This window comes from Saimiri boliviensis, chromosome 3, assembly GCF_048565385.1.
Source record: "Saimiri boliviensis isolate mSaiBol1 chromosome 3, mSaiBol1.pri, whole genome shotgun sequence".
NCBI lineage: Eukaryota > Metazoa > Chordata > Mammalia > Primates > Cebidae > Saimiri > Saimiri boliviensis.
The window spans coordinates 46,821,018-46,845,153 of NC_133451.1; the positions used below are offsets into that span (position 1 = coordinate 46,821,018).

Genomic DNA, 24,136 nt, shown 5'->3' on the forward strand with positions numbered 1-24,136 from the left:
AAGCAAATGCAAATAAATACTGCTAATATTGTGACCTTTGTGTGTGTGTGTGTGTGTGTGTGTGTGTGTGTGTGACAGAGTCTTGCCCTGTTGCCAGGCTGGAGTGCTGTGGCGTGATCTTGGCTCGCTGCAACCTCTGCCTAGGGGGTTCAAGTGATTCTCCTGCCTCAGCCTCCCAAGTAGCTGGGACTACAGGTGTGCCCCACACACCTCGCTAATGTTTTGTATTTTAGTAGAGACGGGGTTTCACCATGTTGGCCAGGATGGTCTCAATCTCCTGACCTTGTGATCTGCCCGCCTTGGCCTCCCAAAGTGTTGGGATTACAGGTGTGAGCCACCGTGCCCGGCCTGTGGCATTTTTTTTTAAGCAAAAATAAATCTTGCTATGGGTCTGTTAATACAATTAATTACTTAGTTCATTTATTTTCCAAACTAACTATTGTTAACTCTCTTTCCCTTCCTCACTCCACTGGAGTCATTGTCAGTGCCCTTCATATATCCTTTTGACATTTCCCTTTCTACATGAAGTCATTCTGTCACCCAGTCTGGAATGCATTGATACAATCTTGGCAGGCTGCAACCTCCGTCTCCTGGGTTCAAGCAATTCTCATGCCTCAGCCTCCTGAATAGCTGGGATTATAGGTATGTGCCACCATACCCAGCTAATTTTTGTATTTTTAGTGGAAACAGGGTTTCACCATGTTGATCAGGCTGGTCTCAAACTCCTGATCTCAAGTGATCCGCCTGCCTCAACCTCCGAAAGTGCTGGAATTACAGGATGAGCCCCCTCGCCCAGCTGACATTCCTCTTTCTCTGAGATACACAGGTCATCTTCTACCTGAGAGCCTTCTCTTGGTTCTCCTATAGGGAGTAAGCCGGATGCCAAAAGAGTTATCCCCAGGGAGCTGCCACCAGGCAACGACGGATGAGAACTGGAGGATAAATGCCCTAGTTTCCCTGCCCATTGGATGCGACAACTCTGAGGCATGTTCCCAGTGGTTCCCAGTAAGAGCGTGGACCAGTTCCCCTCAGTGATAACCTGTTCACTAACAGTCTACTCACTTCTTCCCCTTCCTTGTCTCTCTTCCTCACTCTCTTACAAGTGGTTTCTGCAATCTCCTCCCAAATAAACCATTTATACTAAAATCCTTATCTTGGGATTGATGGGTACTCATCTTACTCATGGTAAGATGCTCATCCCAGGAAAGAGAGATCAGCACAGTGTCTTTAAACACCCAGCCCCACCCAGGAGGAAAGTAAAGATTTGCTGTGTTCCTAACCCATTAAGAAGGATTAAGCTGCGTGGTTTTAGATGGACAGATAATATGGTCCAACTTTTTTTTTTTTTTTTTTTTTTTTTTTGAGATGGAGTTTCGCTCTTGTTGCCCAGGCTGGAGTGCAATGGCGCGACCTCGGCTCACCGCAACCTCCGCCTCCTGGGTTCAGGCAATTCTCCTGCCTCAGCCTCCTGAGTAGCTGGGATTACAGGCACGTGCCACCATGCCCAGCTAATTTTTTGTATTTTTAGTAGAGACGGGGTTTCACCATGTTGACCAGGATGGTCTCGATCTCTCGACCTCGTGATCCACCCACCTCGGCCTCCCAAAGTGCTGGGATTACAGGCTTGAGCCACCGCGCTCGGCCTATATGGTCCAACTTTGAATTGAGAAGGGGCGAGATGAAGGCAAAAGCACGTGAAGCCCCAACTCACATTCTTTCCTCCTGTCTCTGAATTCTTCTAAATCAGAATCTCCAGTCACTTTACGCTGATGAACCCCAGGTGTCCAGTTAACACCTCCAAGGGAAGCTGCGATGGGCTGAATCATGTCCCTCTAAAATTCATAGTTGAAAGCCCTAATCCCCAATGTGACTGTATTTGTAAATGGACACTGTCAGGAGATAATTAAGATTACATTACCTCCTAAGTATGGAGTCCTAATCCAATAGGACTGGTGTCCTTATAAGAAGAAAAAGAGATTACAGGCATGAGCCACGGTGCCCAGCCTAGGCAGGAGGATCACAAGGTCAGGAGATCAAGACCATCCTGGCCAACATGGTGAAACCTTGTCTCTACTAAAAATACAAAAATTAGTTGGGTTGGTGGCATGTGCCTGTAATCCCAACTACGCAGGAGGCTGAGGCAAGAGAATCGCTTGAACCAGGGAGTCCGAGGTTACAGTGAGCTGAGATCGCACTACTGCACTCCAGCCTGGTGACAGAATGAGACTCCATCTCAAAAAAAAAAGATAGAGAAAGAAATGCCCGGAGTATGTACACACACACACACACACACACACACACACACACAAAACCAGGTGAAAAAGCCAGCTGATACAGCGGTCTGCAAGCCAAGGAGATAGACCTTGGAAGAAATCAAACACCTTGATCTTGGACTTCCAGGCTATAGAACTGTGAAGAAATGTATTTCTGTTGCCTTAGCCACCCAAACTGTGGTATTTTGTTATGTTTGCCATAGTCCTAACAGACCAATGCAACAAACTCCACAGATGAGGGACAATCTGATGTTTATATACAAGGTTTCCACCTACAGTCCTTCAAGCGGAAATTCTGAAGGTACTTAGTATGCCGCTCGGGAGGTTTCAGCAGAACCAAAGCCCTGCGGCACAATGCATTCACCGCCATAATCCATAACACACCTCACAGTGGCATGTCCTCCTTCCCTGCTTACTCTCACACCGGCTTCCTGGGATCTCCCAGAGTATACTGCCTGCATAGAATCCCTAACTCAAGCTCTGCTTTTGGGGGAACCCAACATAAAACAGAACCTGTCCCTGGTCTGGAGTTTGGAGGTATCTGTGGCATGGCAGCTCCTAAGGCCCCCATTTGTACGTGGTTCTAAATGACCCCAGAGAGGCACCAAGCAAAGGTCTGCTTCACCTACCACAGCCTTGCCCAACAGAGTCCTAGCGACCAGCAGCCACATCAGGGAGAAGAATCAAAGGGAATGAAGTCTGTCCATGGACTAAGTATGGGCCCCAATGTTCCTGGGACTGTGTAAGCCTGTGATTCTTGTGGGATTCCATGGAGGGGAGTAAAAGGGCTTGAAGAATAACTGAGATTTGATTTCCTGTGAGGTATGCAAAAGAGGGCTCAAAGCAGATGACATTTGGTTTAGAATAATAAGGAATATGGCCTGTCTTACACTCTGGTGTTATGAGCTCAGGGATATAGCTCAGGGATATAGCTACAGCTGATTACATAAGAAACCGAGATCAAGGGATGTTCCATGCCGTCTCCAGAGGTTCCCCACCCAGAAGTGTTCAGCCAAATTAATTCCAAATTAAGGAGAGTTTGTATTACATGGTTTTAAAAAATAGAGGAAATGTTTGCCTCTTCCCTTCCCTTTTCCCCAAGACTTATCTAAATACAGAAGAAGTTTAAAAGTTATGAACTCCCTTTTGCTGTGTTTGTTTTTCTAATAGTGCATGTAATTTCATCTCACTGGTAACACAAAATGATGACCGAAACCAAACTAGGGTCCTTTAGTTCAACCTACTTCTTGGCTTCTGAACAATAGTGGGAACAAAGCCCACAGGAAAATTTGGCCTTCCAGACACATTGTTGTGATTATAAAGAAATATACTAGAACTGATGGCAGCCCTCTGAATCATTTCTAAGAAGTAAAAAAGTAATATATTTTTCCTTTAAAAGGAATTTCTTTCTCTCTTTGCCAACTTTGAGTTTCTCCATTTTGAAGTTTTCAGATATGGACTATAAATTGTCTTCTGTGAGGTTTCTTCTTAATTGCCTGTAAAATTTCATGAAGTTAGCACCTACTGTCTACCTTCTCCTTGTGTCTAGCTGGGAGACTTATCAAATTGTCAAGTGAGTGAATACGTGAATAGGTTTTACTTTGTGGAATATGGGCTAATGAACTCAATTCTTACTTTCAAAATAGCCTTTTATCCTATGTGGCTGAGGCTGTCTGCTCTTTATAATTTCCTGCATTGTTAACTTTAACTGAAAAAGAAACATCTTAAGACTTGTACCCTATCTATTGAACATCCTTCCATCATAATGCGTGTCAACTCTTCTGAGGCTGTTAGAAACATTCAAATGGACAACTCAGGATATTACCAGCTCCTATCATGGATCCTAAGTATAGGTATTTTGATTAAGTGCCAAATGGCAAAATAGCTTGAGAATTTGACTGTTTCAGGTATCGGTAGAGTTAGAGGGGAATAGTTAGTGCAGGACAGAGAAGTTAGCTTCTCTCCTTTCTTGAATGATCCAGAGCTAGCTAGTTCCTGAGATAACAGACAAAATAAACCCTGTGTTGTGTTTAGAATGAAATAGAAAAGGTCAGAATTCACAATAAATACCAGAAAGTAATATTATAATACAGCCATGTACGTATATCAATGGTTTTGTTCAAAGAATAATAAGTAAACAGTCACAATGATGTGTAGGACACATTTCAATTGCTGTATTTACATATCCACAGACCTATTATATTAATATATTTTAAAATTTACTCACTTATTTCACTTAAATAAATCCACTTAGTAAGGAAACCGAAAGTGCAAAGATGTGTTATTTCCTCCCTCTACCTCATACACTTTCAATCTCTGCCTCAGACTCAGCCCCAGGCACTCAGCACCTGGCTCCTGCACACAGCCTGCAGCTGTTGGCCATCAGATAAATCCTCCTCACTCAGCTTGGGCTAGAGCTTTCTCTAGTGGCCCAAGGTGTAACTCCCGGCATGCTGTGGGAGTGGAATGTTGTGATGGACAGGAGCTCTGCCAAGTGGTCTTTCCAGAGCAGCAGCTGTCCAATAAATATAAGATGAGCTATACATGCAGGCCACATGTGTCATTGAAAATGTTCTGGCAACCACATTGAAAGAGATAAGAAATTGGCAACATTAATGTTAATAAGGTATTCTATTTAAACCAATTCATCCAAGATATTATCACTTCAATACGTGATTGGTACGAGAAGTTGTTAACATTAAGATATTTTACCTTCTTTGTACTAAGCTTTCACATTTCTGTGTATATTTTATACCTACAGCATACCTCACTTTGGATTAACCACTGTCAACTGATGAATAGCCATATGTGACTAGTGGCCCCAGATCTAGAGCATACCACGGTAGTACATTCACAGAAGGGTGAGCAGGGAAAATAACAATGTCTTAAATACTCCCGGGCATCACACTTTGGGAAACATTGCCATTAGCATTTCCACAGCCTGAGTTCATGATGTAAAGGGATCCCTAGTCATTTTATATTAAATGAGATTCTTCAGTTGACCCTAAAATTGCCCACAACATCCTGAGAGGGATTGATTACCCTGTCCTAGGAAAGATCCTTCTGTGACAGATGTATCTAGATTCATCGAGGTCTGAATTGCCATTCCTTTGCCATTGCTGAAACTAAGAAAAGCTCTGAACTGGAAGCATTTGGTTAGATAATGGGTTCTGTTTTCCCTTCTTTCTCCTGGCAAGTTTTGCAATTTTACAATCCAAGCTTTCAAAGCTGTTGGTTGTCAATTAGATGCTCCTATAGTATTTATACTGTACTCTAATTTTTATTTCAGGCCATGTGCATAGTCAACATGGAGTGTGAAAAAGACTATTTAAAGCATATATCTATTTTTTTTAAATTATCCTCACTACATGTAAAAATAGTATACATCCTGTCATCTTGAGTGAGAATTGTTTAGACTAGTCACACAACTCTATCTGAATCCACTAGTCCACAGAACTGCTCAACTCTGTCATTGACAATATAGGTCTGACTTAATTATGCATGTTCTGATTTGTGTTTCTTTAAGTTTTCCTGAAAAATAAAAGATATGAAAAATAACTAGTTCTGGCCAGGTTCTGTGGCTCACACTTGTAATCCCAGCCCTTTGGGAGTCTGAGGTGGGCGGATCACAAGGTCAGGAATTTGAGATCAGCCTGGTCAACATGGTGAAACCCTATCTCAAATACAAAAATTAGCCAAGTATGGTAGTGGGTGCCTGTATTCCCAGCTATTTGAGAGGCTGAGGCAGGAGAATCGCTTGAACCCAGGAGGCAGAGGTTGCAGTGAGCCAAAATGGTGCCATTGCACTCCAGCCTGGGCGACAAGAGCAAGACTCCGTCTCAAAAAAAAAGAAAAATAACTAGTTCTTATATTTTTGCCATCTGTAGGCCAATGAGTTATGAAATCACAAAATAGAATTACATACTTTTATAGATGATGAAAGGATTAAAGGCTCTTCAGGCAAAATCTGTCATATTATAGATGAGAATAATTATTTTAAAAAATCTACAAGTCACCAGGCATGGTGGTTCATGCCTGTAATCCCCGTGTTGGGGGGCTGAGGTGGGCAGAGGGCAGATCATGAGGTCAAGAGGTCGAGACCATCCTGGCCAACATGGTGAAACCCTGTCTCTACTAAAAATACAAAACTTCGCCAGGCATGGTGGCACACGCCTATAATCCTAGCTACTGAGGAGGCTGAGGCAGGAGAATTGCTTGAACCCCACAGGCGGAAGTTGCAGTGAGCTGAGATAGTGCCACTGCACTCCAGGCTGGGAGACAGAGTGAGACTCCTTCTCAAAAAAAAAAAAAAATCTACAAGTCTTGATCTGCATTTTAATCCAGAATTTTTGGAAAACAAAAAACAAAAAACAAAAAAACAAGATATTTTGAAGTATTCATATTCTTAAGAAATAAGTAAAATAATTTTAATGTCTAAAAACTTAATATATTTGCTTCACAATTTTTTTTTTTTTTTTGAGATGGGGTCTCACTCTGTTGCCCAGACAAGAGTGTAGTGGTATGATCTTAGCTCACTGCAGCCCTGACCTCCCAGGCTCAAGCAATCCTCCCACCTTAGCCTTCTGAGTAGCTAGGACTATAGATGCCCACTACCATGCCTGGCGAATTTGTATTTTTTTTTTTTTTCTTGAGGCGGAGTTTCACTCTTGTTACCCAGGTTGGAGTGCAATGGCACGATCTCGGCTCACCGCAACCTCCGCCTCCTGGGTTCAGGCAATTCTCCTGCCTCAGCCTCCTGAGTAGCTGGGATTACAGGCATGTGCCACCATACCCAGCTCATTTTTTGGATTTTTAGTAGAAACGGGGTTTCACCATGTTGACCAGGATGGTCTCGATCTCTTGACCTCGTGATCCACCCACCTCGGCCTCCCAAAGTGCTGGGATTACAGGCTTGAGCCACCGCACCCAGCCCTAATTTGTATTTTTTATAGCAACACGGTTTTGCCATACCCAGGCTGGTCTCCAACTACTGAGCTCAAGCAATCCACCTCGGCCTCCCAAAATGCTGGGATTACAGGCATGAACCACCATACCCAGCCCTTAACAATCATTTATTGAATCTCCCATGTGCAAAGAAGACTGATAGATACAGAGACCATAAAGACAAACCATTTAATCCCTGTCTATATTTATTCTAACACATTATGATGGCAGTTTATATGATTTGTAATGCTTTCAATAAACATGTAATAATATAGCTAACATGTTATTTATAATACATAAAGATAGTTTTGTGGTTAACCACAGCGATGATATTAGTTGAATAAAAAAATAAAATTTCAGCCAGAAATAAAAGCATTAAAATAACATAGCAGAAGAGATTTAATGACAAATAGAAGGAAGACTTCCTGATAAGAAAGTTATTAAAACACTAGAAGGGCTTACCACAGGAGAATGAGATCTTTATCTATAAATTTAGGTTATTTCTTCATTATTCAAGCTCTGTTCAAGGAAATGTACTTGCAAGCAATAAAAGACATTTCTCTATTTGTTTTAGTAAATTCATTTTTTGTTTACTTATGAAAATAGCCACAAGCATTTTGGAAAACATAGAGAGATGGCCCGGCATGGTGGCTCACGCCTGTAATCCAAGCACTTTGGAGACCAAGGCGGGCAGATCACTTGAGGTCGGCAGTTCAAGACCAGCCTGACCAACATGGTGAAATCCTGCCTTAAAAAAATAATAATAAAAATAAAAAGAGAGAAAACATAGAGGTAAAATCTCACCCATAACCCCACCACTCTAAACATAGCCAAGATTAGCAATTTAATATTCTTCATCCCTGTCTTATGTTTTATACAGTTTTATTTTATATAGCTTTAATCATGGTGTAAATACATTTTTCCTATTCTTTCCAGTTCCTGTAACATAATTGTTTTTTCATGTAAAACGTAATATTTGGATGATATGAGATGCAATGATTTCGTAAGCTGTTAGTCCAAGTATTTTATTCCCCACACCACCATTATTCATGGAAATCTCTCCCTTTTGGGCTGCAGGACAAGAGGCCACCATCTAGGTGTGGTCAGGCAGTGGTCAGTTCTGGGTGTGGGAATAAAGATGCTAAGTCTAGCTTTTTAAGTTTATAAGGAATGTCCAGATGGAAGGCTATAAAAAAAAAAAATGTGAAAGCAAATGAATACACCTCCCCATCACCAAAAACCAAAGAGAGGAACAAACCTGTAGAGGATGGGGAAGAAAAACTGATGGGGAATCCATGGGATTTAAGAGCTGGTCTGGCTGGGCGCAGTGACTCAAGCCTATAATCCCAGCACTTTGGGAGGCCGAGGCAGGTGGATCACGAGGTCAAGAGATCGAGACCATCCTGGTCAACATGGTGAAACCCCCCCTCTCTACTAAAAATACAAAAAATTAGCTGGGCATGTTGGCGCGTGCCTGTAATCCCAGCTACTCAGGAGGCTGAGGCAGGAGAATTGCCTGAACCCAGGAGGCGGAGGTTGCGGTGAGCCGAGATGGCGCCATTGCACTCCAACCTGGGTAACAAGAGCGAAACTCCGTCTCAAAAAAAAAAAAAAAAAAAAAAAAAAAAAAAAAAAAAAAAAGAGCTGGTCACCTCCTTCAACCCTCACATTTCAGCTCAGGTGTGTGGGGGGCTAGGAAACAAGTACTGGCAATGGAGCTCCTCCCAGGAGGTTTAGGGGCCTTCATATAATGTGCCTTCATGATCTTGCTTGAAATTCTGGTAGTTCCATGAAGTCATGGAGGAGAAGACTAAAAGGGAATGGTGGGACCCTGCTGGATCCATGATTCCCACAGACCTCAAGAACAATGTTTACCTGAATATTGCCGGGCAACAAACTCCAGCAAACATGTACGGGATCACTTGGAGCAAGCTGGGATTCTAGGCAAACGGGTCAGCAGTGGACGGTTCCTCCTTCTCTGAACATTCTGAAAAGGCATTTGTGAACCAGGAAATGGTGGAGACACTGTGCTAGCCATCCTCTAGGAGAGGGACCCACTTCCCTCTGTTGCTCTCTCTCTAAGCAAAGTGAGTATGAAAGTGGCTTGGGGGCAAATGGACTGCTTGGATAGTCTGAACTTCATTGCCGACTATTTGGGGGAGTACTGAGAAAGCTGGCTGCCCAAAATCTGGAGACTTTGTGGGAGGATGAGTTTAAATGCAGGGCTTCCAGCTGCAGAGAGAGGGAATCCCCAGTTCTACCCATTCTCATTTCTGGGCCTCCAAGGTCATTCATCAAACGTATTTGTCTCCACAAATATCCAAGGTTTAATACTCTCTATATTTATTTGTAATTTAGACATCATAAAATTCTGAACTTGCTATGTAGAATATGAAATTGCCAATGGAAGAATGTTTCTTTTTTAAAAAGACTAGAAATCTTTAAATTTCTGTCACAGATAGTCACTCAAATATTTTTTGAATGAGTGGATGTAAGGATAATGGAATATAATAAATTCCATTTGCGATCAAATTATTAGGCTAACATTTGTGATGAATCCACTTAATGAGAGTGTTACTTAGTGAAATAATTATATCTACCTAACTTCAACATTATTTTTTATTTAATTGTTTTTTTTTTTTTTTTTTTTTTTGGAGAAAGAGTCTCGCTTTGTTGTCCAGGCTGGAGTGCAGTGGCACAATCTTGGCTCACTGTAACCTCTGCCTCCTGGGTTCAAGCAATTCTCGTGCCTCAGCCTCCCCAGTAGCTGGGACTACAAGTGCACACCACCACCCCTGGCTAATTTTTTGTATTTTAGTAGAGACAGGGGTTTCACCATGTTTCCTAGGCTTGTCTTGAACTCCTGAGCTCAGGTGATTCACCCACTTCAGCCTCCCAAAATGCTAGGATTACAGGCATGATCCACCACACCTAGATCTCAGCTTTAAAAGTCAATCACTGTTCAATTATCCATCTAGCCACACTGGCAGTTGATTAGATTTTGCCCACCCAGATTAAGGGTGGGTTTGCCTTTCCCAGTCCACTGATGAAAATGTTAATCTCCTTTGGCAACACCCTCACAGACACACCCAGGATCAATACTTTATGTCCTTCAATCCAATCAAGTTGACATTCAATACTAACCATCACAAGTCCACTCCTTGTCAACTTGCACTCATACACGTTTCCTGAGATCATACACATTTCCTGAGATCACACATAATCTTCAAATAAAGATAACAATAAGGCCATAATTATGCCTAACATAATGCAACTATCCTTCATACAACCAGAAATACACCAATCCCCAACCCAGATACTATTACATAAAGTTAATAATACTTACATGCTGATGTGAAGTCAATAAATCTTATGTCACATGATGAAGGAGAAAGAAAATAAAATGAGGATATTTTCTTAGTACAAGTGTATACATGCACAAACATGATTTTAACAAAAGAAGGAGGAAATACTCACCACAATTACAGTCCTCGATTTTCGTAGCTGGTCACATGGTCATAGCTGGTATTGATGACTACCTTCTTCTACTACTCATTCTGTATTCTCTTTGCCTTCAGCAAGCACCTCAGCAGGTCGTGGTTTTTTTTCCTGGTGAAGTAACTCAGACCTTCATTCCTGAAGTTTCTGAGTCATTTGCAGTCATGCCTGGATTGGACTGTTGTAGTTTCCCATTGACTTTAATCACAGGGCATGGTAATACTAAGAGATGCCCTAATGGATCTCCTGTATTCCATGCATACTCTTCCTTACTTCCTTTGAGGGGTAGTAGACTGATTTCATCTTGATAGTCTGAGTCAGTCACCCCAGCCAACACTGTAATACCCTTCTTAGCCTGTTGACTTAAAGGTAGGAGGAGCCCAAAATGTCCAGGTGTCAGTCTTAACTTCCAGTTTAGTGGAATCGTTGTTGTGTCTCCTGGTGGCAGCATACCTCCCTCTGGAGCTAGGACCTCTAGGCAAGCAGAATGTAATGTCATGGGAAGAGGAAGCAACAATTTTGCTAGTGGATCACTCAGGGTGATGTTGAGTGGTGCCATTTCCACTTCCACCCCTTGATTCCTGGACCCATAAATCCTGGCTATGGCAGAAACAATACCATATATTGGATGCTGATTCAGAGCATACACAGCCTTCTGGAGAACGTTGCCCCACCCATGCAAAGTATTGTCGCCCAGTTGGGATTGAAATTGTGACATTCTATCAACCCAGCTGCTTCAGGATAATGGGGGGAACTTGGTAAGACCAGTGAATTCCATGAGTATGAGCCCACTGCCACACTTCTTTATCTGTAAAGTGAGTGTCTTGGTCAGAGGCAATGCTCTGTGGAATACCATGATGGTGGATAAGGCATTCCATGAGTCCACAAATGGTAGTCTTGGCAGAAGCATTGCATGCAGGGCAGGCAAACCCATATTCAGAGTAATTGTCTATTTCAGTGAGGACAAACCTCTAACCTTTCCATGATGAAAGAGGTCCAGTATAATCAACCTGCCACCAGGTAGCTGGCTGATCACCCCAGGGAATGGTACCATATGAAGGGCTCAGTGTTGGTCTCTGCAGCTGGCAAATTGGGCACTCAGCAGTGGCTGTAGCCAGGTCAGCCTTGGTGGGTGGAAGTTCATCTTGCTGAGCCCATGCATAACCTTCCATCCCTGCCACCATGGCCACTTTTTACATGGGTTCATTGGGCGATGACAGGGGTGGCTGAGGAAGGAGGCTGAGTGGTGTCCACAGAATGGGTCATTCAATCCACTTGATTATTAAAATCCTCCTCTGCTGAGATCACCTGTTGGTGAGGACTCACATGGCATGCAAATATCTTCACAGCTTTTGACCACTCAAAGAGGTTCATTCACATACCTCTTCCCCAAATTTCTTTGTCACCAATTTTCCAATCATGCTTTTTCCAAGTCCCTGACCATGCAGCCAAACCATTAATTGCAGCTCATTAATTAGTATATAATTGCACATCCAGCCATTTCTTCTACCATGCAAAGTGCACAACCAGGTGCACTGCTTCAAGTTCTACACACTGGGAAGATTTCACTTCACCATTGTCCTTCAGGGATGTCCTAGAAAGGGGCTGTAATGCTGCAGCTATCCGCTCTCAGGTGGTACCTGCATATAGTGCAGAGCCATCTGTGAGCCAGGCCCCAGTCTTCTCCTTTTATCAGCTGATCACTCCTCATGAGGCCATCAGTGCGAGCTGGGGGACAGAAGGCAGTGTGGCAGAAGTGGAGACCATGGGCATTTGAGCCACTTCCTCATGTAACTTATTTGTGCCTTCAGGACCAGCTCGAGCCTGATCACATATACACCACTTTCATTTGATGATGGAATGCTGCTGTGCACAGCCCACTTTATGGCTAGATGGGTCATGATATGTAATTCAGGTCGCATCATGACTTGATGACCTGTAGTCAAACATTCACTTTCCACCAGAGCCCAGTAACAGACCAAGAGCTTCCTCTCAGAAGGCGAGTTATCTGCAGAACAAGACAAGGCCTTGCTCCAAAATCCTAGATGCCTCCTCTGTGATTCACCTGTGGGGGACTGCCAAAGGCTCCAAACAGCATCCCTATCTGCCACTGACACCTCAAGCACCATCGCATCTGCTGGGTTATATGACCCAAGTGGCAGAGCAGCTTGCACAGCAGCCCGGACCTGTTGCAGAGCCTTCTCCTGTTCTGGACCCCACTCAAAACTGGAAGCCTTTAGGGCCACTGGATAAATGGGCCAGAGTAACACACCCAAATGAAGAATGGGTTGCCTCCAGAATCCAAATAGACCTATTAGGTATTGTGCCTCTTTCTTGGTTGTATGAGGAGCCAAATGCAGCAACTTATCCTTCACCTTAGAAGGAATATTCTGACAGCCCCACACCACTGGACCCCAAGAAATTTTACCAAGGTAGAAGGTCCCTGAATTTCAGTCGAATTGATTTCCCATCCTCTAGCATGCAAATGTCTCACCAATAAGTCCAGTGTGTTTGCTACTTCTTGCACACTGGATCCAATCAGCATAATGTCATCAATGTGAGGGACCAGTGTGATATGTCACAGAAGTGAAAGGCAATCAAGCTCTCTCCAAATAAAATTATGACACAAAGCTGGAGAGTTGATATACCCCTGAGGTAGAACAATAAAGGCATATTGCTGGCCTTGTCAGCTGAAGGCAAATAGCTTCTGCTGGGCTGTATGGACAGAAATGGAGAAAAAGTCATTTGCCAAGTCAATGGTTGCATACCAGGTACTAGGAGATGTGTTTATTTGCTCAAGTAATTAAACCACATCTGGTACAACAGCTGCAATTGGAGTCACCACTTGCTCAAGTTTATGAAAATCTACTGTCACTCTCCAAGATCCATCTGTCTTCTGCACAGGCCAAATGGGAGAGTTGAACTGGGATGTGTTGAGAATCACCACCTCTGTATCTTTCAAGTCCTTGATGGTGGCACTAATCTCTGCAGTCCCTCCAGGGATGCAATATTGTTTTTGATAGACTGTTTTTATAAGTAAAGGCAGCTCTAATGGCTTCCATTTGGCCTTTACCACCATAATAGCACTCACCATAATAGCACTCACAGAGCCAATGTAGAGATTCTGCCAGGTGCTAAGTATGTCTATGCCAACTATGCATTCTAGCACTGGAGAAATGACCACAGGATGAGTTCGGGGACCACTGGGTTCACTGTAAGTTGGACCTGAGCTAAAACTCCATTAATTCCCTGACCTCCATAAGCCCCTACTTTTTTTTTTTTTTTTTTGAGACAGAGTTTCGCTTTTGTTACCCAGGCTGGAGTGCAATGGCGCGATCTCGGTTCATCACAACCTCCGCCTCCTGGGTTCAGGCAATTCTCCTGCCTCAGCCTCCTGAGTAGCTGGGATTACAGGCATGCGCCACCATGCCCAGCTAATTTTTTGTATTTTTAGTAGAGACGGGGTTTCACCATGTTGACCAGGGTGGTCTCGATCTCTTGACCTTGTGATCCACCTGCCTCGGCCTCCCAAAGTGCTGGAATTACAGGCGTGAGCCACCGCGCCCGGCCATAAGCCCCTACTTTAACTGGAGGACCACAGTGACGTTTTGGGTCCTGTAATCAATGTCAGCTCAGAGCCAGTGTCCAGTAGTCCCCAAAATGGCTGATCATTTTCTTTTCCCCAATGCACAGTTACCCTGGTAAAAGGCCAGAGGTCTCCTTGGGGAAAGATGAGAGACAGATTCACTGCATAAATTGTCGGTAATGTAGGGGGTCTTTCCTCAAGGGGACCCAGCCTCCCCTTCATTCACACCATTCTCTGTCTGTAAACTGGCTCAAGTCTGGAAATTGATTGAGGGGCCATGATTCTCTGTTTTTATAATTCAAATTAGTCCTTTGTGCATTTGACCTAGAAGTTTCCTGCTTGTATAAATTAAGTAGGAATGCAGTAGGCTTCCTATCAATTTCACTTCTAGGAGCACTGTGATTAATTAGCCAATGCCAGAGCTCTACCTGAGTCAAATTATTCTTATTGCTGCTTTGCTTCTGCTGTCCATTATAGTAGCGACACCCACCTTGCCTTTGACAGTTAAGTGCAGTCACTTGGCCCCTGCCACCTCGGGATTCAATTAATCCCATTGTATTTACATTTTGTAGTTGACAACTGCAGTTCCCACTGTTAGATGTGACATACAGAGAAGAACAACTGACTCTTCAAAGATGCAGGTGCTGCCGTCACAAATCTATTTTGCAAGACATTGGTCAAGGGTATATCTTTTGGGCCCTCCCACCTGGGATGAGTAGGTATAAAGGGACTGCTTCACTGCACCATCCCAATCTCCCTAAGCCTTTGGATCCCTTCCTCTACATTAAACCGAGGTAGATCAGGCATTTCCAGCTTGCTCACAGAGGGCCATCTTTTAATCCATGTTTCAGCTAACTAAGCAAATAAACTATTAGAACCTTTTTTAACTCCCCAAGCTGCAACAGTAAATGCAGAGTCCCTACTTGATGGGCTCAAATCAATAAATTCAGCTTGATCCTACTCTATGTTCCTTCCACCATTATCCCGCACTTTTTTTTTTTTTTTTTTTTTTTTTTTTTTTTTTTTTTTGAGATGGAGTTTCGCTCTTGTTACCCAGGCTGGAGTGCAATGGCGCGATCTCGGCTCACTGCAACCTCCGCCTCCTGGGTTCAGGCAATTCTCCTGCCTCAGCCTCCTGAGTAGCTGGGATTACAGGCACGTGCCACCATGCCCAGCTAATTTTTTGTATTTTTAGTAGAGACGGGGTTTCACCATGTTGACCAGGATGGTCTCGATCTCTTGACCTCGTGATCCACCCGCCTTGGCCTCCCAAAGTGCTGGGATTACAGGCTTGAGCCACCGCGCCCGGCCTATCCCGCACTCTTAATATCCATCCCCATCTCTTTTTGAGTGTAGCATGCCTCCTCATGGGTCACACTCTTAACTTCACCTGTAGAAGCCAGCCAGGACTTTAGTCTAGTTATAGGTCTAGAAGCAAACAGGGATGCTGGGGGTAGCTCCTGAGGAGAATCAACATTATATTGCCTGGCAATTGCCTCAGGGAAGGCCACCACTGTTGCCTCAGGCAGCACAGCGTGTATCTCCTCAGACACAGGTGGAAAGGCTGATGGCAGCATGGGTCGGGGAAGGGAGGTTGCCACTACTGGGGATAGGGAAGCTGTTTCTTCTGGCAAAAAAGGTGCATCAAGGCCGGGCGCGGTGGCTTTTTTTTGAAACTCCATCTCAAAAAAAAAAAAAAAAAAGTGCATCAGAGTTTACAAACCCAGTGTCCCCAGCTTTATCAGCGTCCTTCCACAAGTCCCCATTCCAAGTTGCAGGGTCCCCTCTTTTTCCAATCAATGCCCTCACTTTAACAGTGGGCACCTGGTGAGGCTGTGCATGCACCTTTCATTGCAGGTCAGACACTTGCATGATAAGAGTTTGTTTTTCCACAATTTCAGCTCTTTCTCTACAGAAGATAAAACTCTCACTCAGGGCAATCTTGGCAGATTTGAGGCTCAGCATCTGCTTTTGAAGCCAGGAGACAGACTCCCTGAGTTCATCACTTTCTTTCATCACTCTGTCCACGGAACTGAGGAGCAACCAACCAGCTCCATTATGTTCCTTGGTTCTCTGCATATGGTCAAAGGTTTTATGTCTAGAGTCACTAAACATGTCTCTCACAAGCAATGAATCAAGAGTGTCAAATGTATTTATTTGTCGTAACTGTCTAAACAGTTCACGCCAAGGACTATCAGTGTTCTCCATACTATTAGAAGTAGAATTCTTAGCATTTTAGTATCTAATCATATTAAGCAGCCATTTCTAGAAACCCCAAAACCAAAGAAAGAACTCCATCCTTAATATTCTGTTCCTCTAGAACCGGCCAGGCGCGGTGGCTCAAGCCTGTAATCCCAGCACTTTGGGAGGCCGAGGCGGGTAGATCACGAGGTCAAGAGATCGAGACCATCCTGGTCAACATGGTGAAACCCCGTCTCTACTAAAAATACTAAAAATTAGCTGGGCATGGTGGTGCGTGCCTGTAATCCCAGCTACTCAGGAGGCTGAGGCAGGAGAATTGCCTGAACCCAGGAGGCGGAGGTTGCGGTGAGCCGAGATCGCGCCATTGCACTCCAGCCTGGGCAACAAGAGCAAAACTGCGTCTCAAAAAAAAAAAAAAAAAAAAAATTACACATGATTTTGGCCGGGTGCGGTGGTTCAAGCCTGTAATCCCAGCACTTTGGGAGGCCAAGGCGGGTGGATCACGAGGTCGAGAGATCGAGACCAACCATGGTCAACATGGTGAAACCCCGTCTCTACTAAAAATACAAAAAATTAGCTGGGCATGGTGGTGCGTGCCTATAATCCCAGCTACTCAGGAGGCTGAGGCAGGAGAATTGCCTGAACCCAGGAGGGGGAGGTTTCGGTGAGCCGAGATCGCGCCATTGCACTCCAGCCTGGGTAACAAGAGCGAAACTCCGTCTCAAAAAAAAAAAAAAAAAAAAAAAAAAAGAATTGTTTCTCCTCTAGAACCACTCCTGGTACCAAAATCTGTATTGGTCAAGGTTCTCTTGAGGGACAGAACTAATGTAATACAGACAGACAGACAGTCAGACAGATAGATAGATAGATAATGGGGACTTTATTAAGTATGAACTCACATGATCACAAGGTCCCACAATAGGCTGAAGAGCAAGGAGAACCAGTCCAAGTTCCAGAACTGAAGAAACTGGAGTCTGATGTTTGAGGGCAGGAAGCATCCAGCATGGCAAAAAGATGGAGCCTGGGAGGGTAGGCCCATTTCTCTTTCACATTTTTCTGCCTGCTTATATTCTAGCTGCACTGGCAGTTGATTAGATTGTGCCCACCCAGATTAAGGGTGGGTCTCCCTTTCCCAGCCCACTGACTCAAATTTAATCTCCTTTGGTAACACCCTCACACACACACACACACACACACACACACACACACAGACACAGACACACACGCGCACACACACACACACACACATACACACACACAGGATCAATACTTTGTATCTTTCAATCCAATCAAGTTGGCACTCAGTATTAACCATCACAACCCATCTATTGTCATATACAAAAATCAAATCAAAGTAGATTAATGTCAGACCTCAAACTATGAAACTACTATAAGAAAACATTGGGCCGGGCGCGGTGGCTCAAGCCTGTAATCCCAGCACTTTGGGAGGCCGAGGCAGGTGGATCACGAGGTCGAGAGATCGAGACCATCCTGGTCAACATGGTGAAACCCCGTCTCTACTAAAAATACAAAAATTAGCTGGGCATGGTGGCGCGTGCCTGTAATCCCAGCTACTTAGGAGGCTGAGGCAGGAGAATTGCCTGAACCCAGGAGGCGGAGGTTGCGGTGAGCCGAGATCGCGCCATTGCACTCCAGCCTGGGTAACGAGAGCGAAACTCCGTCTCAAAAAGAAAAAAAAGAAAAGAAAAAGAAAACATTGGAGGAACTCTCCAGGACATGGAACTGGGCACAGATTTCTTGGGTAATACCCCACAAACCCAGGCAAACAAAGCAAAAATGGGCAAGTGGAATCACATTGAGTTTAAAAGCTTCTGAATGGCAAAGGAAACAATCAACAAAGTGAAGGAACAATTCACAGAATGGAAGAAAATATTTGCAAATTACCCATCTGACAAGGGATTAATAACAGAATATATAAGCAGCTCAAGCAACTCTACAGGAAAAAAATCTAATAGTTTGATTTTAAAATGGGCAAAAGATCTGAATAGACATTTCTCCAAAGAAGATGTATAAATGGCAAACAGGTATGTGAAAAAATGCTCAACATTACTGATCTTAAGAGAACTGCAAATCAAAACTGTAATGAGGTATCATCTCATCCCAGTTAAAATGGCTTTTATCCAAAAGACAGGCAATATCAAATGCTGGCAAGGATGTAGTGAAAAGGGAACCCTCGTATATTGTCTATTCCCCTGCCTTCCCACTGTTGGTGGGAATGTAAATTAGTACAACCACTATGGAGAATAGTTTAGCGGTTCCTGTAAAAACTAAAAAAAGACCAGACGCGGTGGCTCAAGCCTGTAATCCCAGCACTTTGGGAGGCTGAGGCGGGTGGATCACGAGGTCAAGAGATCAAGACCATCCTGGTAGACATGGTGAAACCCTGTCTCTACTAAAAATACAAAAAATTAGCTGGGCATGGTGGCGCGTGCCTGTAATCCCAGCTACTCAGGAGGCTGAGGCAGGAGAATTGCCTGAACCCAGGAGGCGGAGGTTGCGGTGAGCCGAGATCGCGCCATTGCACTCCAGCCTGGGTAACAAGAGCGAAACTCCGTCTCAAAAAAAAAAAAAAAAAAACTTAAAAAAGTGCTACCATATGATCCAGCAATCCCACTGCTGAGTATCTATCCAAAAGAGAAAAAATCAGTATATTGAAGAGATATCTGCACTCCCATGTTTATTGCAGCACTGTACACAATAGCTAAGATTTGGATACAACCTAAGTGTCCATCAACAGATAAATAGATCAAGAAAATGTGGAACTTATAAACAAGGGAATACTATGTAGCCATAGAAATGAATGAGATCCTGTAATTTACAACGACATGGATGGAGCTGGAGGTCATCATGTTAAGTGAAATAAGGCAGGCACAGAAAAACAAACTTCACATGTTCTAGTTTACTTGTGGGAGCTAAAAATCAAAACAATTGAACTTATGGAGATAAAGAGTAGAAAGATGCTTACCAGGGGTTGGGAAGGTTGGCGGGGACATGGGTCAGTAGAATGGGGGATAGTTAATGGGTACAAAAAATAGTTAGAAAGAATGAATAAGATCTATAGCACAACAGAGTGACTACAGTTAATAAGAATTTAATTTTACATGTTAAGATAACTAAAAGAGCATAATTAGATTGTTTATAACACAAAGGATAAATACTTGAGGTGATGAATACTTCATTTACCCTGATGTAATTATTACACATTATATGCCTGTATCAAAGTATGCCATATGCCTCATAAATATATATACCTACTATATGTACCCACAGACTTTTTTTTTCCAGACAGAGTTTCGCTCTTGTTGCCCAGGCTGGAGTGCAATGGTGCAATCTCAGCTCTCTGCAACCTCTAACTCCTGGATTCAAGCAATTCTTCTGCCTCAGCCTCCCGAATAGCTGGGATTACAGGCATGCGCCACCACATCCGGCTAATTTTGTATTTTTAGTAGAGATGGGGTTTCTCCATGTTAGTCAGGCTGGTCTTGAACTCCGCACCTGGCCAGAATTTCTTTAAATGAGTAAAATTGAGTTAAAAGGCTCTTAGGTTCATACATTATAAAAGTTTATCAAGGGAAATATTGTAGTAAATAGCAAAAACCTTAAAAGTTTGTGTGCCATTTGATCAAACAATTCCATTTCCGGAACTGTATCCTAAGGAAATATTTATAGACATGTGTAAAAAGTTATTAAGTGGGCCAGGCACTATGGTTCATGCCTGTAATCTGAGCACTTTGGGAGGCCGAGGCAGGTGGATCACAAGGTCAAGAGATGGACACCAGCCTGATCAACATGGTGAGACCCCATCTTTACTAAAAATACAAAAATCAGCTGAGCATAATGGCGCACGCCTGTAGTCCCAGATACTTTGGAGGCTGAAGCAGGAGAATCACTGGAACCCAGGAGGGGGATCACACCACTGCACTCCAGCCTTGGTGATGGAGCAAGACATCATCTCAAAAAAAAAAAAAAAAAAAAAAAAAAGTTATTAAGAATGATTTCATCAATGTTAAAGTTTTTCTTTTTAGGTTAAAATTTTTATTTTCTTTTTTTTTTTTTTTTTTTTTTTTGAGATGGAGTTTCGCTCTTGTTACCCAGGCTGGAGTGCAATGGCACAATCTCGGCTCACTGCAACCTCCACCTCCCAGGTTCAGGCAATTCTCCTGCCTCAGCCTCCTGAGTAGCTGGGATTACAAGCACCCACTACCATGCCCAGCCAATTTTTTGTATTTTTAGTAGAGACGGGGTTTCACCAGTTGACCAGGATGGTCTCGATCTCTTGACCTCATGATCCGCCCGCCTCGACCTCCCAAAGTGCTGTGATTACAGGCGTGAGCCACAGTGCCCAGCTTCTTTTTTTTTTAATTGTACTTTAGGTTCTGGAGTACATGTGAAGATCATGCAGGACTGTTGCATAGGTACATACATGGCAATATGGTTTGCTGCCTCTATCCCCCTGTCACCTATACCTGGTATTTCTCCCTGTATTATCTCTCTCCAACCTCCCCACCCCCCTGCTGTCCCTCCCTAACCCCCTCGACAGACCCCAGTGTGTGATGCTCCCCTCCCTGTGTCCATGGGTTCTCATTGTTCAACACCCACCTATGAGCGAGAACATGTGGAATTTTGTTTTCTGTTCTTGTGTCAGTTTGCTGAGAACAGTGGTTTCCAGGTTCATCCAAGTCCCCACAAAGGACACAAGCTCATCATTTTTTATGGCTGCATAGTATTCCATGGTATATATCTGCCACATTTTCTTTGTCCAGTCTATCATGGAGGGACATTTGGGTTGGTTCCAGGTCTTTGCCATTGTAAACAGTGCTGCAATGAACAGACGTGTGCATGTATCTTTATAATAGAACAATTTATAATCCTCTGGGTATATACCCCGTAGTGGGATTGCTGGGTCAAATGGAATTTCTATTTCTAAATCCTTGAGGAATCACCACACTGTCTTCCACAATGGTTGAACTAATTTACACTCCCACCAACAGTGTAAAACTGCCCCTTTTTCTCCACACCCTCTCCAGCATCTGTTGTCTCCTGACTTTTTAATGATTGCCATTCTAACTTGCGTGAGATGGTATCTCAATGTAGTTTTGATTTGCATTTCTCTGATGACCAGTGATGATGAACATTTTTTCATATGTTTGTTGGCCTCACAAATGTCTTCTTTTGAAAAGTGTCTGTTCATATTTTTCACCCACTTTCGAATGGGTTTTTTTTCCCCCCGTAGATCTGCTTTAGTTCTTTATAGATTCTGGATATTAGGCCTTTGTCAGCTGCGTAGATTGCAAAAATTTTTTCCCATTCTGTTGGTTGCCAGTTCACTCTGATGATTGTTTCTTTTGCTGTGCAGAAACTCTCAAGTTTAATTAGATCCCATTTGTCTATTTTGGCTTTTGTTGCCAATGCTTTTGGTGTTTTAGCATGAAGTCCTTGCCTATGCCTATGTCCTGAATGGTTTTGCCTAGATTTTCTTCCAGGATTTTTATGGTATTAGGTTTTATGTTTAGAATTTATTCCATCTGCAGTTACATGACTAGCCAGTTTTCCCAACACCATTTATTAAACAGGGAATCCTTTCCTTATTGCTTGTTTTTGTTATATTTGTTGAAGATCAGATGGTTGTAGATGTGTGACATTTCTTCAGAGGCCTCTGCTCTGTTCCATTTGTCTATGTCTCTGTTTTGGTACCAGTACCATGCTGTTTTGATTACAGTAGCCTTGTAGTATAGTTTGAAGTCAGATACTGTGATGCCTCCAGTTTTGTTATTTTTGCTTAGGATTGCCTTGGCTATGTGGGCTCTTTTCCATATGAAGTTTAAAGTATTTTTTTCCAGTTCTGTGAAGAAGATCAATGGTAGCTTGATAGGAATAGCATTGAATCTATAAATTACTTTGGGCAGTATGGCCATTTTCATGATATTAATTATTCCTAACCATGAGCATGGAATATTTTTCCATCTGTTTGTGTCCTCTCTTATTTCCTTGAGCAGAGGTTTGCAGTTCTCCTTGAAGAGGTCCTTCGTTTCCTTTGTTAATTGTATTCCTAGGTATTTTATTCTCTTTGTAGCAATTGTGAATGGGAGTTCACTCATGATTTGGCTCTCTGTTGGTCTGTTATTGGTGTATAAGAATGCTTGTGATTTCTGCACATCGATTTTGTATCTGGAGACTTTGCTGAAGTTGCTTATCATCTTAAGGAGATTTTGGGCTGAGATGATGGGATTTTCTAAATATACAATCATGTCATCTGCAAATAGAGACAATTTGACTACCTCTTTTCCTAATTGAATACCCTTTATTTCTTTTTCTTGCCTGATTGCTCTGGCTAGAACTTCCAATACTATATTGAATAGGAATGGTGAGAGAGGGCATCCTTGTCTAGTGCTAGTTTTCACAGGGAATGCTTCCAGTTTTTACCCTTTAGTATGACATTGGCTGTGGGTTTTTCACAAATAGCTTTTTATTATTTTGAGATATGTTCCATCAATGCCTAGTTTATTGAGAGTTTTTAGCATAAAGGGCTGTTGAACTTGGTTGAAGGCCTTCTCCGCATCTATTGAGATGACCATGTGGTTTTTGTCTTTGGTTCTGTTTATGTGATGGATTATGTTTATAGATTTGTGTATGTTGAACCAGCCTTGCATCCCCAGGATGAAGCCTACTTGATTGTGATGGATAAGCTTTTTGATGTGCTGTTACATTTGATTTGCCAGTATTTTATTGAAGATTTTTGCATTGATGTTCATCAGGGATATTGGCCTGAAGTTTTCCTTTTTAGTTGAGTCTCTGCCAGGTTTTGGTACAGCATGATGTTCGTCTCATAAAATGGGGAGGATTCCCTCTTTTTGTATTGTTTGTAATAGTCTCAAAAGGAATGATACCAGCTCCTCTTTGTACATCTGGTAGAATTTGGATGTGAACCCATCTGGACCTGGACTTTTTTTGGTTGGTAGGCTATTAATTGATGCATCAACTTCAGTTCTTGTTATTGGTCTATTCAGGGATTCAACTTCTTCCTGGTTTAGTCTTGGGAAGATGGAAGTGTCCATCAACTTATCCATTTCTTCCGGATTTGCTGATTTATGTGCATAGACTTATTTGTAGTAATCTCTGATGGTGGTTTGTATTTCTGTGGCTTTGGTGGTGATATCCCCTTTATAATTTTTTATTGCATCTATTTGATTCTTCTCTCTTTTCTTTTTTATTAGTCTGGCTGGCAGACTGTCTATTTTGTTGATTTTTTTTTTTTAAATCAGTTCTTAGTTTTATTGATTTTTTTTGAAGGGCTTTTTGTGACTCTTTCCCCTTCAGTTCTGCTCTGATCTTAGTTATTTCTTGTCTTCTGCTAGCTTTTGAGTGTTTTTTTGTTTTTGTTTTTGTTTTTGTTTTTTTCTTTTTGAGATGGAGTTTTGCTCTTGTTACCCAGGCTGGAGTGCAATGGCGCGATCTCCGCTCACCATAACCTCCACCTCCTGGGTTCAGGCAATTCTCCTGCCTCAGCCTCCTGAGTAGCTGGGATTACAGGCACATGCCACCATGCCCAGCAAAATTTTTTGTATTTTTAGTAGAGACAGGGTGTTGATCAGGACGGTCTCGATCTCTTGAC

General features: G+C 42.9%; 1 pseudogene; it reads left to right on the forward strand.

The window, feature by feature from the left end:
* Positions 1-2,860: 2,860 nt before the first annotated feature.
* LOC141583832 (uncharacterized) lies at positions 2,861-24,095 on the forward strand (annotated as a pseudogene).
* The last annotated feature ends 41 nt before the right edge of the window (positions 24,096-24,136 follow it).